Here is a 17,665-nt window from a genome sequence, read left to right as displayed (position 1 = left end):
TAGTTGATATATACTGGTAGGATACATCATTTGAGTAAACAGTGAGAGGCATTTTAAAAGACATAGATCTTGCATTGTAATTGAATAGTTGGTGGATGTGAGCAAACTGTATATTTGTGAGTTAAAATTAATGAAATATCAGTTATGGAGAGTTATTTTTCCTTGATATTTTGAAGAGACTATTCTTGTTGGTCTTACCAAAATTATATAGCACTTGGGAACAAAGATGCATCCCAGCATCCCAGCACTGGAAGCCAAGATAGAGAAAATTTCCACAGCTACCATGACCTTACCCTTGGTACTATGGTACACAGGGAGAAATGTGATCCAGACACAGCAGAACAACAGCATGCTAAAAGTCAAGAACTTGGCTTCATTGAATGTGTTAGGCAGATTCCTGGAGAAGAAGGCCACAGTGAAGCTCGCCTGAGCCAGGCTGGCCAGGTATCCCAGGACACAGTAGAAGGCAGTGAATGAACCCTTGATACACACAATGATGATGTGACCATGCTCAGAGTGGGCATCAACACTAACAGAGGGAGGAGAAGCTCCCAACCAGACTGAACAGATAATGACTTGGATTAGAGTACAGACGGCAATGAAGTAGCTAGGTCCTCCTGAAACCAGGAAGTATCTCATTCTTCTTCCAGGGGCTGTGATTTTGAAAGCCAGAAGCACAGTCACTGTTTTGGCCAGCACAGTGGAAACAGCCACAGTGAATACAACTCCAAATGTGATTTGCTGCAAGATGCATGTAGCTGAGTTTGGATGGCCAATGAATAGCAGGGGGCAGAGAAAACAAAAGAAGAGAGAGATGAGCAAGATGTAACTGAGCTTCCGATTATTGGCCTTCACAATGGGCATGTCATGGTGCTTGATAAAGACTCCGAGAACCAGAGCTGTGAAAGCAGAGAAGCACAAGGCCATTAAGGCAAGACCCATCCCCAAAGGATCTTCAAATCTCAGAAATACCATTACTTTATGGATGCACTTATTCTGCTCTATGTTGGCATACTGGTCATCAGGGCACTTCACACACTGATCCACATCTGAGGAGGAGAGTAATGTATCATTAGTTCACTTTCAGCAGCTTTATTGACAGGGCATTTCAATGACATGTACAGAATAACCATTGCAATGACTGAATTTTGTTGTTGAGGATGTCATAGAAGGACCTTGCTGCCTATAAATACTTCCATTTGATTGTACTCATCATCTATATGAGGAAAAAAAGCAAAGTATTCTTTGTCTGTTTAGGTGTATTGATGCAATTAATGATATCAAGAAGGACAGATTTTTACTATATTCCAGGGGCTATTAAAAGATGAATTATATTGGAAAATTTCAAATGCTAAATTCATTAACCACAGTAATTCTGAGGGTTTTTAAAATCCCAGATCCCATGGATTCGGTGCCTCTTAATGTCATATTTGTCATTCCTATGAATGCTTTCCCCGTAAGCGATGAAGACTGTTTTCTACTGAGAATAGAACTCTGTTATATTTTCAATTTCAAATTTTCTGGCCCAAACCCATTTAAATAAAAGCACCTTTAAATGAAAACAGAGGTTTGTATAATTGTGTTTACATCCATAGGTATATATTCATATATTAGTGTCAAAAGATCTGGAGAGTTTAAAAGTTATTGGGATTATATGGAGCAAGTAGGAGGGTGAAAGTGAGTGATGAATAGCGTTTAGGAACTGCATAAACAAGTAATTTCATAAACAAAGCCTTAATTTAGCTGTCTTCTAGAAGTACCAACAGCAAACTCTCAAGTCTTGTCCAGAGGAAGTTGTAGCCTATCTCTGAAAGTAGAATCCTCTATGAATACATAGCATTAAAATGCCCCTATATCATGATTATGATCCACTTGGGAATAGACAAGACCTTGCTCCTTCCCCAATTTCCATCTCTGTGAGACTCAGTGTCTGTGGATGTAATCAATGGTGAAGTTGTTCCTCACAAAAAGTGTTAGACAGATAATACATGAGTTTTTTGGACAGAGTGCAAACGCAGAATGTTCTGTTGATTAATAATACCACACTATTTATAAGTTGTGATTCCCATTATAGTACGTGCAGAAAACCTTATACTAGTTGGTTTTAATCACCTGCTAATTGCAGATAGTGACAGTGCACTTTAAATATTTTAAAAGGATTATCTAGAACCTAGGGATTTTGTTCACTACTGAGAGAATGTATTGCTCTTGCAGGTGACTTTAATTCAGTTCTCAATAAATTCAGATGCTCACAAATTTGTGAAACTAACTATGGAGGCATTGGATGGCTCTCACCAGCACTGTTGCTTAGGTGCACATAACCACCATCGTTACGTACATACACATAATCAAAGTAATAATAAAGTTATTTTGATAGTTTTTTCATATATATCACAAATTTTATGTGATTTTACAATAAAACAGTTAAAGATACTTGGTTTTATTACTTTGGAATGTGTTTTATTTGACACTGCATGGACTTCCTTCTATGACATTGGTCTTCAAGATGAATTCACACTATCTGTGTTAGAGGCAAGGAATTTAACTGCAGTGTCATTTCACTAGCCATAAATATCCATCATGGACTTTAATTTCATTATATTTGATGACAGGCAATAGCAGTGAAAAACCATCAGCTTACCATTTTGCTTATAACATTGGAAATAAATAATCATTTAACTAATAGGAGGTGTATCGGTGAAAACAATCCTTGAATAGTTGTGGCTAAATTTGCGACGTTATTACTGGGTTATGTACATAAAAATATTGAGTATACTTTTTATATTGTGTATCAATACATTTCCCCACTTTCCTAGGTTTTCAATCAAGTTGAAACTTTGATAACAGTTCTCTGGATATAGCATGTAGTCTTCTGTCTCTTCTAAGCTGCTCCTGAAATTTGAACAGTAACAATTTTCTCTTAATATTACAGAGAATTTGTATCTGATTACCAGCAGACACATTACATAGTAAAGAGCATTCTTCGCTCTATTCTGTTCTCTGTGAGCACCTGTGCATATAATATAGGCTATGCATAAACATATGTAGGCATACATACATGTAAAATATTTAATCATTTGGAAAGATTCAAGACCCAAATGTAATTTTAGAGGAGATTAATCACCGTAAAGACCTTGTGTAAAATTCTCTCAGAATGCTCATTGATTTCCCTAACTGTCTCTTTGAGAAAATGCCACCTGCCATGAATTTACAATGAGTCAAGATATGTGGTAAAGCATCAGGATTTTTATACAGGGAAACAATTAGTGATCATATATTTATAAAGCTTAATTTAGGCAAACTCATTGTGTTTATGCAATTCCATTTCACACCTCTTCAGCATCAGTGTAGAGGAATGACTAAAGTGAAGTATTTATAACGTCCTCAATACTCACTTGTCTCATTAGAGATTTCATTATTTGGGCAGGGCTTGCATTTAAAACAGCAGATGACCATTCCATCCTGCAAGAATTTTCTGAAGCCAGGACCACAATCACCACTGCATACAGAGGGTGGTGGTATCTGTGGAAAATCAGAAACATGGGTGATACCAAACGTTTCGTCTTATCCTTTCATACCTATATTACGTAGCATGTTTACATATTGATAATGTAATTTCATATGCACCAAATGTGTGATCACATTACAAAAAATTAAAGTTTTTTTTTGGTTTTTACAAGACAGGGTTTCTCTGTATTGTCTTGGAGGCTATCAGTCCAGCCCAGCCTGGAACTCACAGAGATCCTCCTGCCTCTGCCTCCCGAGTGCTGGGATTAAAGGCGTGTGCCACCACTGCCCGGCACAAAAAAGTGAAGTTTTTAAAAGACATAAAGAAGATTAGATAAAAAATTCTGGTATACAGACTAGTCTGTCACCCTATCTGTGAAGCATTTTATTAAGTGTTGTCCCTAAGCAGAGCTTTATGATAAATGCAAGTAGTGCAAGCAAATTAGCAGTGTTCTTTCAGGGACTATGCTTTAGCTGACATCTCCAGATTCCTGCCTGGTCTTCCTTTGACTGTAACCAATGAGCCACATTTACCATTCCCCCTAAATTTACTTATCGTCAGTGTCTAATCACAACAACTGAATAATAAACTAGGATGAATGGGCATCTGAAACAAGAGAAATATCTTCTAAAATCTCAGACAACACACATTAATTCCAACGAAAGAATACTGGAAATATTGACATGGAGTGTGAAGAGCAAAGAGTATAATAGGCAGAGCCCAGTGTATTTTGTTATGAGGAAGTGCTGACCTGATGTGTAGTCATCTGGAAGGTGACGTTTCCCAATGTGAAAAGTCCAACAAAAAATATGAATGCATGCGTAATCTGAATAAAAGTTACATTTTTAAAGGTAATTGAAAGATTTCTTAAATTAAAAATGTATGCATTATCTTTGATTACCATGAACCTGGTGATGGGTATCTATATGTTGCATTAGAGGGGTCCTGATTCTGGCTTGCTCACTTTGCATCTTTGGTTTTGTGTTAACTTCTATGTCAAAACAAAAGCATCTCCTAAGCACAGAATTATCTCATGTTCGGCACAAGTATGGAGAACTACAATGTTTCCTTTTCTGTTGCTGTTTTGGTTGAAGCAAAGTCTCACTATGTAGCTAGGGATTGCATGAACTTTCTTTACTATGATGTAAATTCCTTCCTTTTTGTATGTCTCGTCTTTTCATTTATTATTTAATTTGATAATATGTATGAACTATTTTGAATAAGAGTGAAGATAATGCCATTATCCATTTTCTGATTATTTCATTTATGTTAGGGGTTAATTATGGATATCTGCCTGGCTTGAACTCTTCATGTAATTCAGGTTTACTACAAAATAAAGAGTACTAGATACTCAAAGAGTTTGAATTAAAGACATGCACCACAAACACTCCATCTGACTTTATTGGATATTTTTGCATTTTCTCTCCATGTGGTACAATGCTGTGAATATGTTTATCACAGAAAACATTAATACATCAAGATGTGCACATTGTACTCTGCCAGGCTTTGTTTCTGTAATTTTTTCAATCTGAGTGAAGGTTGTGCATTGTTAAGTTCCTATGTGCACAATTATACATAATAATTGAATTCTATCCTTGCATTTATTCATGTGGTATTTGGCTCTTAAATAATTCTTTATACCTTGAAGCATGCTTGCACACTTGGAATGAGTCATCTTGGTTGCATAGACTGATCTTTCGGTTGTGCTGTTGAGATATCTTGGGAGGTGTTTAGTACATCCATGTCCATCCAAGTTATTGTAACCTGGATTTACTTTTTTCAATTTACCTTCACAGCAAAGCTTTTTCTCATTCTGTAGAAAGTTTCTCAATACTTTCTCCATGAAGGTTAAAAATGAATGTTTGTTTGTTTTTTTAAACAAATTTTATTGTCTTTGCATTTTGATTGGAAAATGTGACCAAGAAAATTCAATTCTTAATGAAAAGTATTTGCAAATTATGGTCTGTTTTTGGTTATTGCAATGTTTGATACTTTTCTAATAGCAGATTGTCTGACTGTTGTTCCAGTGATGACTACAATTCCTTTGACCTCTTAAGTTTATCCTGACGTTTTATCTGAAAGATTACTTCAAATACTTTCATAGTCTTGTTTCATTGGTTATGCATTCTGTAATTGTTTGCATTAGTGAACGTTTTCTGTCTCTTTCTATATTAGGGGTAAATTTGCTTGGTGTAGTAACCAGGATTGGCAGCATATGTCTGTAAGTATTTGGAATATATCACTTTTACTCCCCTCCTTTCAGAGTATTTTCAGTAGAATCTTCTGTTAACCAGATGGATCCTTTGTATTACTGGAACTTCTCTCCTGCTGTCTTCAATTTATTTTTTAGAATAAAAATTTAAAGTAAAATAAATTCAGGGCTCCTTTTCTCAAAGGTTGAATCATTGGTATTTAACTATTGTGTCTAGATAGCTACATATCATGTTATAATTATTGAATATAAAGTTCATGAATTCAGTGTTTCCTTCTCCTCTTGGGCCCACAGTTTATAAATTTGATCTTTAGTCATATTACTTTGATTTCCTAGGCTTTTTCCTTTTGTATGATTTTTATCAAGTTTTGAATTTTCTCTTCCTACTCCTGTTCTTCAAGTCTTCCATCTGTCTTCAACTTAAAGTATTCTCTGTGTGAGTATTTTAACTGAGATTGTAATTTGACTTTTTGCTTTACCTTTATATGATTTAATTTGAATTTTTTATTATTTTGTACCTTTACAGAAATAGTTTGTCACTTGACCAATAAGTGTCTAATTCTGTGCAAGTTACCATGATCTCATTGTTTCTCCAAGAAGTGATTTGTGTACTCTTGAATTTTTCTGGATCACTTTTATAATCATTCTTTGATTTCCTTATTCAGTACATCATGGAATGTACTCTACTTTCAGTTTATTAATGTATGATTTGGAGTCATATTGCTTTGATATCTTCCTGTATATTTGTTTGTTGTTTGTTTCTGCTTTTTAGTTTGCATTTATGAAAGAAGAACAGTGGTTGATTTGTCTTTAATCCCCAGTATTCTTCCTGTGTGTGTTTGCAATGCTCAGGTGAGGTGTGGCTAGAATAGACATGTACTTTCACTGCTGCCCGATGTATGGATATGCAGATCAGTAGCTACGCCTTCAGCTTATGTGTTCTTCTCCCTGAGTATGACCCTGCACACACATGGGGAAAGAACAAAAACTCTAAGCTTCATTCTATCTAGGGAAACTAAGATATCACTTCAGGTTATGTCTGAGGACTTTGCTGAAATCACAGTCTTTAAAAACTAACTATTTTGTACTCGTCGGGTTGAATTGCATACCGTAAAACCATATACATCATCCCTATAAAATATCCATGATGAATAAAATGATATTTCATTTGCATATTTCCTCAAAACTGATTTTAGTTTTATGAGTAATGCTCCACATAAGGAGAAGAAAACTAGACACTCCCTTATTAGTTTGAATGATCTATTAAATTATTAATTAGAACAAGCAAAATATCTCAATTGATAAAATACTTTTATAGTATATTATACAGAACTGAAGTCATGACGGAGTTAGGTAATAATTCCTGCTCAAGAATAAGACTCACGTTTGATTTCTAGCCATCACTGTGTGCAAGTAAGCTTTATCCATTTCTTAGGACTCATATAAGTCTTCTGTCATCCACATAAGCCACAGTCACAGCAGATGCAAGCATACATGAGGACAAAACACCCATACACACACGATAAAAGAAATAAAAAGCATGGTAATAATTCATAGAATATGTAATATGCATATTTAAAATATTAATTTATGGTTAGAGGTGCTGAGAAATAAGGAATTCTTTGTCAAAGTATTAAAAAATTAAATAACAAAATGCATGTTTTGTGTATTCTGAATTTACTCCATCATTACAACAGCTTAACTTTTCAATATCTGTGTCCAAGATTTAGCCAAAAGGAGGAAATTACTCTATAGTAATGAGTATGCTACCAAGAGAATATTGCTCCCTTTACTGGAAATTTTAATACTAAATCATTTTTGAAGCTCGTTTATACTCATATTTATGACAAGAGTCAGGTTTGGATATCTTAAAAATGCAATGTGTGCATGCTGGAAATCCTCAAAAGACAAATTAATTAATTGTCACATCAAAAAAGGAGAAAAGGAGAAGCATAAAGTAAGAGGCTTGATAATGGTCCATAATATGACAATGTATTACATAAAGTTTTAAGGAAGCAGGAGTGTTCCCACTTTACACTGTTACTGCTGTGTAAAGAAAATCTGTACAACTTGATCACACCCACCTGTGTATTTCCTGTGGCCCACTCTATCATTTCTTCATCTACATGTAAATGTTGTTCATGTGGAAAATATGGACTATACTTTCCTATCTTCACTTTAAATCTAAGACCATGTGGGAAATTCCAAATCTGGAAAATGTCATACTCCTCCTCAAGGTCTTCTTTTTGGTTCATATTCACTCTGCCCCCAACAGGATTTATGAATTGTGTCTTCTTCAGAAATGTATTCAGCTGCAAGACAGACAGCATCCTATAATGTGTTTGCCATTCATTGAAGAAAAAATTCTTATTTTAACCTAAAGTCAACATTATTGCAGGTACCCAGGGGAGAAATGTCAGTGAAAGCAAATGGATAAAGAAGATTATAATAATGTTCCTCAAATGGTAGTTCCTTCAGGGGAACATGACAAACACACACAGAGACATATATGCAGACACCAAACAATGTATGCAACACACAGGCACGCATAGACACACACACAGATTCTCACATCCATCCAGAGATACACACAAAATGCAGCCATGCACTTATCTGACAAACATACATAAATGCCCAGAAATTCCTATCCATATGCAGGCAAACATACACAGGCATATTCATCCAAACATACATACAAAAACACTGAAAAAATACCCACAGAAATGTACACATACCCACATATATACAGGGGAAAACACACAATCACCAAAAGAGACATGTATTGAGAAACAGAAAAATATATCCACACATCAGAACACAGACAGACACACATGTTTACAAACAGACACAACAGTACAGATATGTATATATGAAAGCAAATAGATGCAAATGTACAAATATACACAAAATCTCATGCAGACACATTCACTGCCAAATATACAAATACACACAAATAGATACACACGGAAAAATAACCATACAGAAAGACATAGAGACAAATTTATTATAAGTTCTGCAGGAAGACAGACAGATACTCACATAGGAACCTATATGAAGACCTATACACCGAGAGATGAACAGAAAATGGCAAACACATACACATATAGAGTGAGAAACCTCTAGTCACACTCATGAATGTACATGTATGTACTGAACTGAGTCACATCACCATTGCCTGTGTAATAACTATCAGAAGCCAACTGTGGTCCCCAGAACTGATTGTGGTGAGAGAACAGGTGAGAATACTTGTAAATATCATTCCCTACACTACTTAAAACATTATTCATGATTAATGTACAAAGATCTCATATAATGACAGAGAGTTTTCATGAGAGAAGACTGATAATGTTTACAGTATTAGAAGAGGAGTCATGGTATTCAGAAGCTCAGTAACAAAATCACTAATTGTCTTTGATGTATTTTGTCTTGTGCTCTATTTCCTTTGCACTAGAGACTTCTATGAAAATCTAGATTTACTCCAGAGAACAAATGAAAATACTCAGTCATCTTTATTTTGGGGTGAATATTTCTAGTCCACTGAGTTAGGGCATCTGAAAGACTCCTAAAGATATGACATTGCTGATACCAAATACTATCCAATTGAAGAAATACTACCTTCCAGCAGCTAGAACCATGTCCTTTCCCTTTGTCCATTGGCTGAGTATCTACTTGTTGTAGATCTGCCTCATGCAGTGCATGGGCCAAAGCATACACAGCATTGTACATGTCGTAACTGCTATCACTAAAGGCCATGTCAAACGTCTGTACCAGTAGCCATTCCATCGAGGTATTCCATGAGTATTTCTTTAGTGTCTTACAGTTGGATGTGGAAACTTCACAGTTAAAGTTCATCCATTCCATCTTTGCAAGGCATTCATCTGTGTTTTTGATAGGGTTCATTGCCTGGACAAAATTTTTAAAACCAGAAATATCACCATGATGGCGAGCAAAAGCTAGAGTCATTTGGGACGTATGAACCATGAAGTCTCTTTTATTAGTAGTCACATCCCACTGTGAGGTGATGACCCATATTCTCTGTAAACCTTGGGATTCCCACATTTGAAAGCTCACAGCAAGAGTACTGTCTGAGTCACCATAAATGATAACAACATTTGCTGATGATATCTTGATTTGGTTATAATATACTTCAGCTCTTGACATGTATAACTGCATGCTGATTGGAATAATATTGACAAAGGCAAGGCAGATTGTGTGTTTTTCCAAGTCTCTTCTCAAATATGAGAGAAATTGGGTGCCATGATCATTGTCAGAGATGACCAGCCCCACCCAGTTCCATTTGAAGTGTAGTATGACAGAGACCATGGCCAAGGCTAGAGATGTGTCCTTGGGGGCCATTTGATACAGATTGGGAAAATTTTCATGATCACTTAGCATTGGATGGAAGGATCCATATGTAACCTGAATGATCTAGGATACAGGGAGCAGAATAAGGTACCATGCTCTCCTAAGAACTTGACAACACATTTTTCTTCTGCAAAGATTTCTAGAAAACACCCTAGGATAATCCTCTTAGCTATTTCATCTTTCCTCATCTGTATTTGAATAAAGGAAATGCGAACAACCCATCATTCTCTGAATAATACTCCTAAGCTATAAAAATTGATATAAATATAAGTCTATTCCCCTCTGAATACAGTTTTTAGTATCTAACAATGGTGTACATAAGGACACTATTTCAGTCAAACCAAAGCTATAAAATTCTAACCTGTAGGGATTTCCAGAGGTAGAAGAAATTCAGAAGCATTGCTGACGTTTCCCAGTTTGGTCCGGTAAGTATCACACGACATATATCTTCATCACAGTAATAATTAGGGAATGTATCAGGGTTTTGTGGATTAATTTGATGGATACTGTACAGTCGAGACAAACTGATACAATTGTCTTTAAAGTAACTAAATATTAAAGATTTATTTGGTAATAGATCAGGGTTCCTGTTGACCTCATCCAAAGTAAAAGCCAAGACCAATGCAAACTTTTGTCTCTCAGTTGGTATTCTGTAAAAGGTAAAGATTTAATATCGTCAGCGATCAATACATGATTATTTGTAGTCAATACAAGGACTATTTTGTACTGAAAAATATTCTCAACCTCCCTCAAATATTGAAATAATGTCTTCTATTGTGAGTATTTGCCATCTCTGGTTTGTGTGTTCGTCCTCAGTAGGTAGAGACTGGACACAGTCATTGACCAAATAGTAAACCTAGCAATCTTTACATTGAAAATATTCAGTAATATAAAAATGCACATGATGAGTTAGCTAAAGAGTTTATTTTATTTTCTTATGAAAATTACTGAAATAGCTAAGATTGACAAAGAATCACAGATGGAAACACAATAGTCTTCATTGGGCAATATTTGGCAATGGACTTACAGATCATGATAATTAGTGCACAATATAGTTAACATATCCTCTCATGTCCATCAAAATCTTGCTCATGCTTATATTTCAGGTTTAACTGTAACAGGGAATAATCTTTTGTAATACTTGCTGTAAATAAATTCAAGCATTAAAGAAATATTTGGTAAAAAATTTGAATGTCTGCATCCATCTCTATGTTTGTCAGGATTAATGCTAACATTGGCCAAACAAAACGGCACAAATCACTTGCTTTGGAATTACAATTCCAAAATTGGTGTGGCCTCAAATGCACAAGGATACACCTGCTCTAGGTTCTGATTGCACATATTAAAGGTATGTATCCCCACTACAGTATTGTTCAACTATTTCATTTTTACACTGACATGTCATATATTCAAACTGGGCATATCTGACCATCATATATTTTCTACTAGGTAATATCATTTTATTATCTTTGCATTTACATTAACACAACACTAGAATCCTACTGGGATTTATATTGCCAGTATCCCATATGTGTCAATTAGAAGAATATAAAGTGTAAATGTTTTGTAATACAAATTAACAGCAAATCTTTTGGAGGAGAACAATGTCATGTTGTGGTTATGTTTATGGGAAGAATGATAACTCATGTATCTTACTGGTCATTTTATATAATATTATGAATATGCATCAAACATGTTACTTTATTTGAGTGATTTACGCAGAGTTAAATTTAATCTGTTATTCATTTATGAATTGTAACTTTCTTATATCTCTGTATATAATAAGAGGCACTTTACAAATGTCCCTTATTACCAAAGAAAAGGTATCATTGTAATTTTCAGTAAAAACAAAGGATTTGGGAATATATCTTATGCAACTGAAAAACTAACTTCACTACCCTGAAATTAAGAAACTTCAGTGACTAGAGCTCTCATATTTGCATATTGAACTAAAGTGCTGTCTTTTAAACCAACTATCTTCATTCTACAAAATCAGCATGTGTATAGTGCCTACATTGGTAAAATATGCATCTATATTTAGAGAAATGTAAGAAGTAAGTGAGATATAAGTGTCAGAGAATAAACAACTTATAAATAAAGAGAAAAACACATGACACTTAAATAAGATCAAAGAAGAGTTAGTAAGTAACTACTTTCCCTCTTCTCAAGTTTGCCAAATATCATATGCCACAGCTGTCACTCAGGCAAGTGATAAGGGAAGTAAGCAGCCAATCAATATTGGTTGTAGACTCAGTTTTTAAAGACTACAAACATGTCATTTGTAATCCACACATTCCTTCCTTACTGTAAAGGGAGAGCAGAGAACTGGACTTTGTAATACTTAAAAGTCAGTGGTTGTCCATGTGTATAAGTAAAACATGGAGAAACAGGAAGACAAATGGAGCTCATAAAGACAGGTCCCATACATATATTCTCAGGTCAGCTTCAGGGGACAGAGTGGCCACAAGTAAGGCATTTGAGGGAGTTCTTAATAGCATTGTGAAATGTCTTTGCAGCTGTGTGTGGCACAAATATTTGTGGTCCTTACTCAAGCACATACTGATGAAATAACCATCAGCAGATTCTAAGGCAATTTACTTTCATGTTCTTGGGACAAATTTCATTGATATAGTGTTGGTTTTCTTTTGATTAGACATTTCTGGCCAGTGAGCTATGGACAATATCAAGAGGAGGGCTCTTTGTGATGGATCATGGTAGAGAGTGATTCCTTCTTTCCACTTCCCGCATTTAAATTGGGAGGCTAACTGGAATAAAAACAGAACACATACTAGAAAAACAATAATGGTAAAATAACAGAGACTCTTTAAAAGAACTTGGGGTCATTGATTAGTATGGAGGTTCAGAGAACAAGGCATAATATTACAGGCCCACCTTGAAATATTATTGATGACATTTCTATGGAAACTACAAAAGCACTTACGGTATATTTAATATTTGTTTGAAATACCCTTTATCCACTGGCCACTGCACAGTTCTTGGGGAGAAGATGCAACCTGTCTTCAAGTCTCTATCCTTGTCTTCACTCTGCTTCATTCTCCAAAAACACCTGGGATATGTGAAACTGGCCATGAGAATTGGAATGTTCAAGAGCAGCAAGAGGAAAATCAAAATGAACATCTCTGTCCTGTGCTACACCAGGGCAGCATGAATTGTTAAGTGTCATGTAGAGAGCAACTTTAAATGGGCACCCACTTATCCTACCTGCTTTTATGACTTGGGCAAATGAGATGTTATTTTTGAATCTGTGATTCCTTTTTCTCCAAGGTGTTTATTCATTCCTAGAGGAATATTGGAGAGTCTCTTCCCTGAGACTCTGCATCTGGGGTTCACAGTGCTGGTGAAAAACATGGATTCTTTTATACATAAAGGGATAGTTCAGTCTCTCATTCCATGACATCACTCATGTTTTTGGTTATAAGGCCCTTGGGAGTAACACATTTTTAGAAAAATTGGTCCCCAATCTACCTCACTTTATGGGAACACCATTAAAAATTAAGTGAGTGTATTTTCTCAATGACTCACAAGGAATGAATGAATTAATGTTTCAACAAGGACACACAAGTAAGAATTCATGGTTTCATATGGGACATTCCATCAATAATTCCATGCCAGGGCTGGGCAGCCTAATTTGTGGGGCATCTGAAATCCACAGAATATGCAGTGTGACTTATGTTATACCACTAACACATACAGAATATTCAAATAAAACCTGTGCTTCCATTGGCTAGAGAAGCTATAATCAGGTCAAATCACAAAATTCCTGAATATTCTTGTGTCCAAAAATATCCAACTCATTACAAAATCACATTTCATTTACAGATTCAATGTTGATTTTTAATATTGAAAACTATCAAGAGAAAAACACCAGATCTTTATGCCTTACTGCAAATAATGTGTCTGTCTTATCACTGCTCTGCCCAACCAATCATTATTAATGAGAAGGCAAACTGAGAATTTGAGTTCCAAACAACAACAACAATCTCCCTCTCTGATTCTCAGTTTTCATGTGTGTACATATATGAGAGAGAGATAGGTAGGTAGAGATAGAGAGAAACAGAGAGGGATAGAGAGAGATACAGACAGACAAATGGGTAAAGAGACTGAAAAATTGACAGACACATAGTTTGGCAGGTAGGGTTGCTGAAAAGTTAAATTCCCACAGCTGACTCTTGAGTTTAACAAGGTTATTTCCTGTTCCATCCCCTATTCCTCTAATGATATCATTAAATTCTTCCAGACTGAGGGCAACTTTGTTTTGTATATGTAACATCTGCATGCATTTTATTTGACTTTTATTTTGTCCGATTGAACCACGGACCAAGTAATATTATTATTTTAACTTTATCTTTAGTTTCAATCATGTATGAATTACATAGAAGTTCTTTATTTAATCTTCTATATATTTGGTTAATGCAGTTAAAATCAATACGTATATATTTTGTGAGATAATTTGTTGCATATAACTCTCAAAATTCTAAGGGTGATAGTAAATATCAATAATCACTATTTGTGTGTAAAGTGAAATAAAAATTTAAATGGCATCTCTTCTTAATATCCTAATTTGATGGCATGCATCAAAGTTGATTCCATATCATTTTATTCTGAATAATGCTGAAACAAACATGGATAGGCAAGTGTCTAAGTACTATTCTGACTTATGTATATTCACAAAGTCCCTTTAGAAATGTGTATGGACCATAACATATTTGTACTCTTTTATTTACACAATCATCTGTATACTGCTTACTACAATGGCTGCCTCAGTTTCTACTCACACTTGATATGTTCAGGGGATTCCCTAAAATTCCCACACTTTCATTAATTTTTAGTCATATTTTGATGCTAACCATTCTTACTCTGATGATGGACTCTCATTGAAATTATGATTTTCATCTTTCATATCTAAGGCAACTGATGTAATGACATACAGAATTTTGTATAATTTCAATACAGGAATTTTTGTTTGTTTTTTATTGTTTTTTTCTTCTATTTCTTTAAGGGATTTCTTCTTTGAGGGTCTCTATCATCTTCATAAAATAATTTTTAAGGTCTGTCTCCTCTGCTTCATCTATGTAGTGCTTCTCAGGTCTTGCTGGCATTGGGTCTCTAGATTCTGGTGGAGTCATTTTGGTCTTTCTGTTGCTGAGTGAGCTCTTATTATGTCTTCTTCCTATCTCTTCTGCCAGTGGGTGCAGGTGGGATCTTTCTTTCTCCACTGGACTCCTGTAGATATTACAGCTTCTGTTCTGTTCTGGTAAGAGAGTTTTTTTGCTAGCTCTTGTTTCGGGGTGAAAGTATGTTTCTTTGCTTCTGGTTTCAGTTCAGTGTGTGTTTCCTCGTCTGAACTTTTCACCCTACAGTTGCATTATTCACGATGAGTTTTTTCTAGATCTATCTATTTGTCTGCAAATTTTATGATGACATTTGCTAACAACTTCTGATTCTGGCTATTATGAATAGACAATAATTGAATAGAGTTGAGTAAGTGCCCTTGGGGTAGGGTGAGGCATGCGGTATATAGATTCCCAACTTTTGGTGATCTTCCATATTTCTGTAGGGTCTGTACATGTTTGAACTCCTGCCAGCAATGGAGGACTGTTCCCATTATTCAACTTTCTTGCTTGCTTGTGTTGGTACTTGTCATATGGTTTTCAGCCATTATCCCAGATGTAAAGTGAAATCTCAGTGTACACTTGATTTGCATTTTCCTGGTGGCTAAAGATTTTGAATATCACCTTAAGTGTTTCTCATAACAATAGTTCCTGTTAATAAGAATTTTCTGTTTAGATCTCTATCCTATTTTAACTAGATTATTTGGATTATTTATATCTACTTTTTAAATTATAAGTTTTTGGATGTTAATCCCATACAGATCTATAGTTGGTCAAAAAATAGTTTCTCATTATGCAGGCCATTGATTTTTCTGACTAACAGTATCTTTTGCCTTGCTGAGGCTGTTCAGTTTCCAGTAGTTTCATTTATTAATTGTTGACATTAGTACCTGCATTTTCTATGAACATAGAAACTCACTTCTTGTTACAATGTATTCAAGGGTTAGTGTATCAGGTCTATGTTGAAGTCTTTGATATGCTTGGACTTCAGTCATTTGTAGGGTGTTAGATATAGATCTGTATACATTCTTATACATACTGACATCTTGTTACATTAGCAACATGTGTTTAAAATGTTTTCTTAGTTCCATTGTGTGTTTCTGAATTCTTGGTCAAAAATTGGTTGTTCATATGTGTATAGATGTGTGTCAGGGTCTTCAGTTGTATTCCATTGTTTAACATGTATTTGTAAGGCAATATCATGGAGTTTTATGGATAAAGCTCTTTAGTACAAATTAAAATCTAGAATATTCAAAAACAAGTCGATAATGTTCAGACAACCAGTAATTTTTATCTTTTTCAGGAGCGTTTCAGTTATTCTCTTTTTCTGATTTTCTGTTTGGATTTGTGATTTGCCCTTTCAAGACCTGTAAAGAATTGTGTTTTAATTTTTATAGGATTACAGTGAATCCATTGATTTCTTTTGCTTGGATAGCTATTTTTTGTTATGAAAATTCAAATTTATGGCATATATTCTTCATCTGCAGTTTATCTCCAGCCTGGTATCATAGCCAATATTCCTCAAATAAACACATAAAGACTCATATTAATTTATAAACTGTTAACCAATACCTAGGGCTTCCTACTAGCTATATTTGTCATAATTATTATCCAATTTCTATTAATCTATGTTTTGCCACAAGGCTGGTGTTTACCCATAATCCAGCATGATAGCCTTTCAGCTGTGTGGCATCTGTTCAAGTCCCTCTCTACCTTCCTCTAACCAGAATTTTCCTGGTTGAGTAGCCCCACCCACATTCTTTCTGCCTATCTACTATCAACATATTGTTTTCTTCATCAACCAATAAGAGAAACATATATAAAGGAGGACATAACACATCATCTCTTCTTTTCTGTCTAAATAAAAAGAAAGTTATTAACTTCAACATTTTCAATAAAATATATAAAAAGTTAACAAATGATATAGTTAACAGTATTCCATCCATTAGTATTTGGAAAATGTTAAAGCAAATATTCTATCATCTATCCTAATTTTATAAGTCTTATATGTAACTTAGATTTTATCATAATTGAGGAAAACCATAACCATGACTATCTGTCTTCAACTCCATCAAAGATCTCAGAAAGGTAAAATATATTAACTCTAGAATTGACAGAGATGCTTCACTGCCTAGACAGTCATCAAAAGTTCTTCTGTGAGCGAGTCCAGCTTCAGGTGAGATTGGGTCTCTGGCTGGGATCACCCACCGGACACCCATCCCCTTGATCTTCCGGGCCGCTCCTGGCATCCAGAAGACCCGCCCACACAGGAAAGACATCAGGTCTTCCAAGTCCCAAACCCCAGCGAGTCCAGCTTCAGAAGACCCGTCCACACAGGAAAGACATCAGGTCTTCCAAGCCCCAAACCCCAGCGAGTCCAGCTTCAGGAAAGACACCAGCTCTTCCAAGCCCCAAAGCTTCTGGAAGGAAGGAGACCAATGGAGATGG

At 35.3% G+C, this 17,665-nt stretch overlaps 1 pseudogene; it reads right to left on the bottom strand.

Annotated features, from left to right (window-relative positions):
* Nucleotides 1-152: 152 nt before the first annotated feature.
* LOC121138415 lies at nt 153-13,223 on the bottom strand (annotated as a pseudogene).
* Nucleotides 13,224-17,665: the final 4,442 nt, after the last annotated feature.

Source organism: Mesocricetus auratus, unplaced genomic scaffold (genome assembly GCF_017639785.1).
Source record: "Mesocricetus auratus isolate SY011 unplaced genomic scaffold, BCM_Maur_2.0 contig_4297_pilon_obj, whole genome shotgun sequence".
Lineage (NCBI taxonomy): Eukaryota > Metazoa > Chordata > Mammalia > Rodentia > Cricetidae > Mesocricetus > Mesocricetus auratus.
This window is presented reverse-complemented; position numbering and strand designations above follow the sequence as displayed.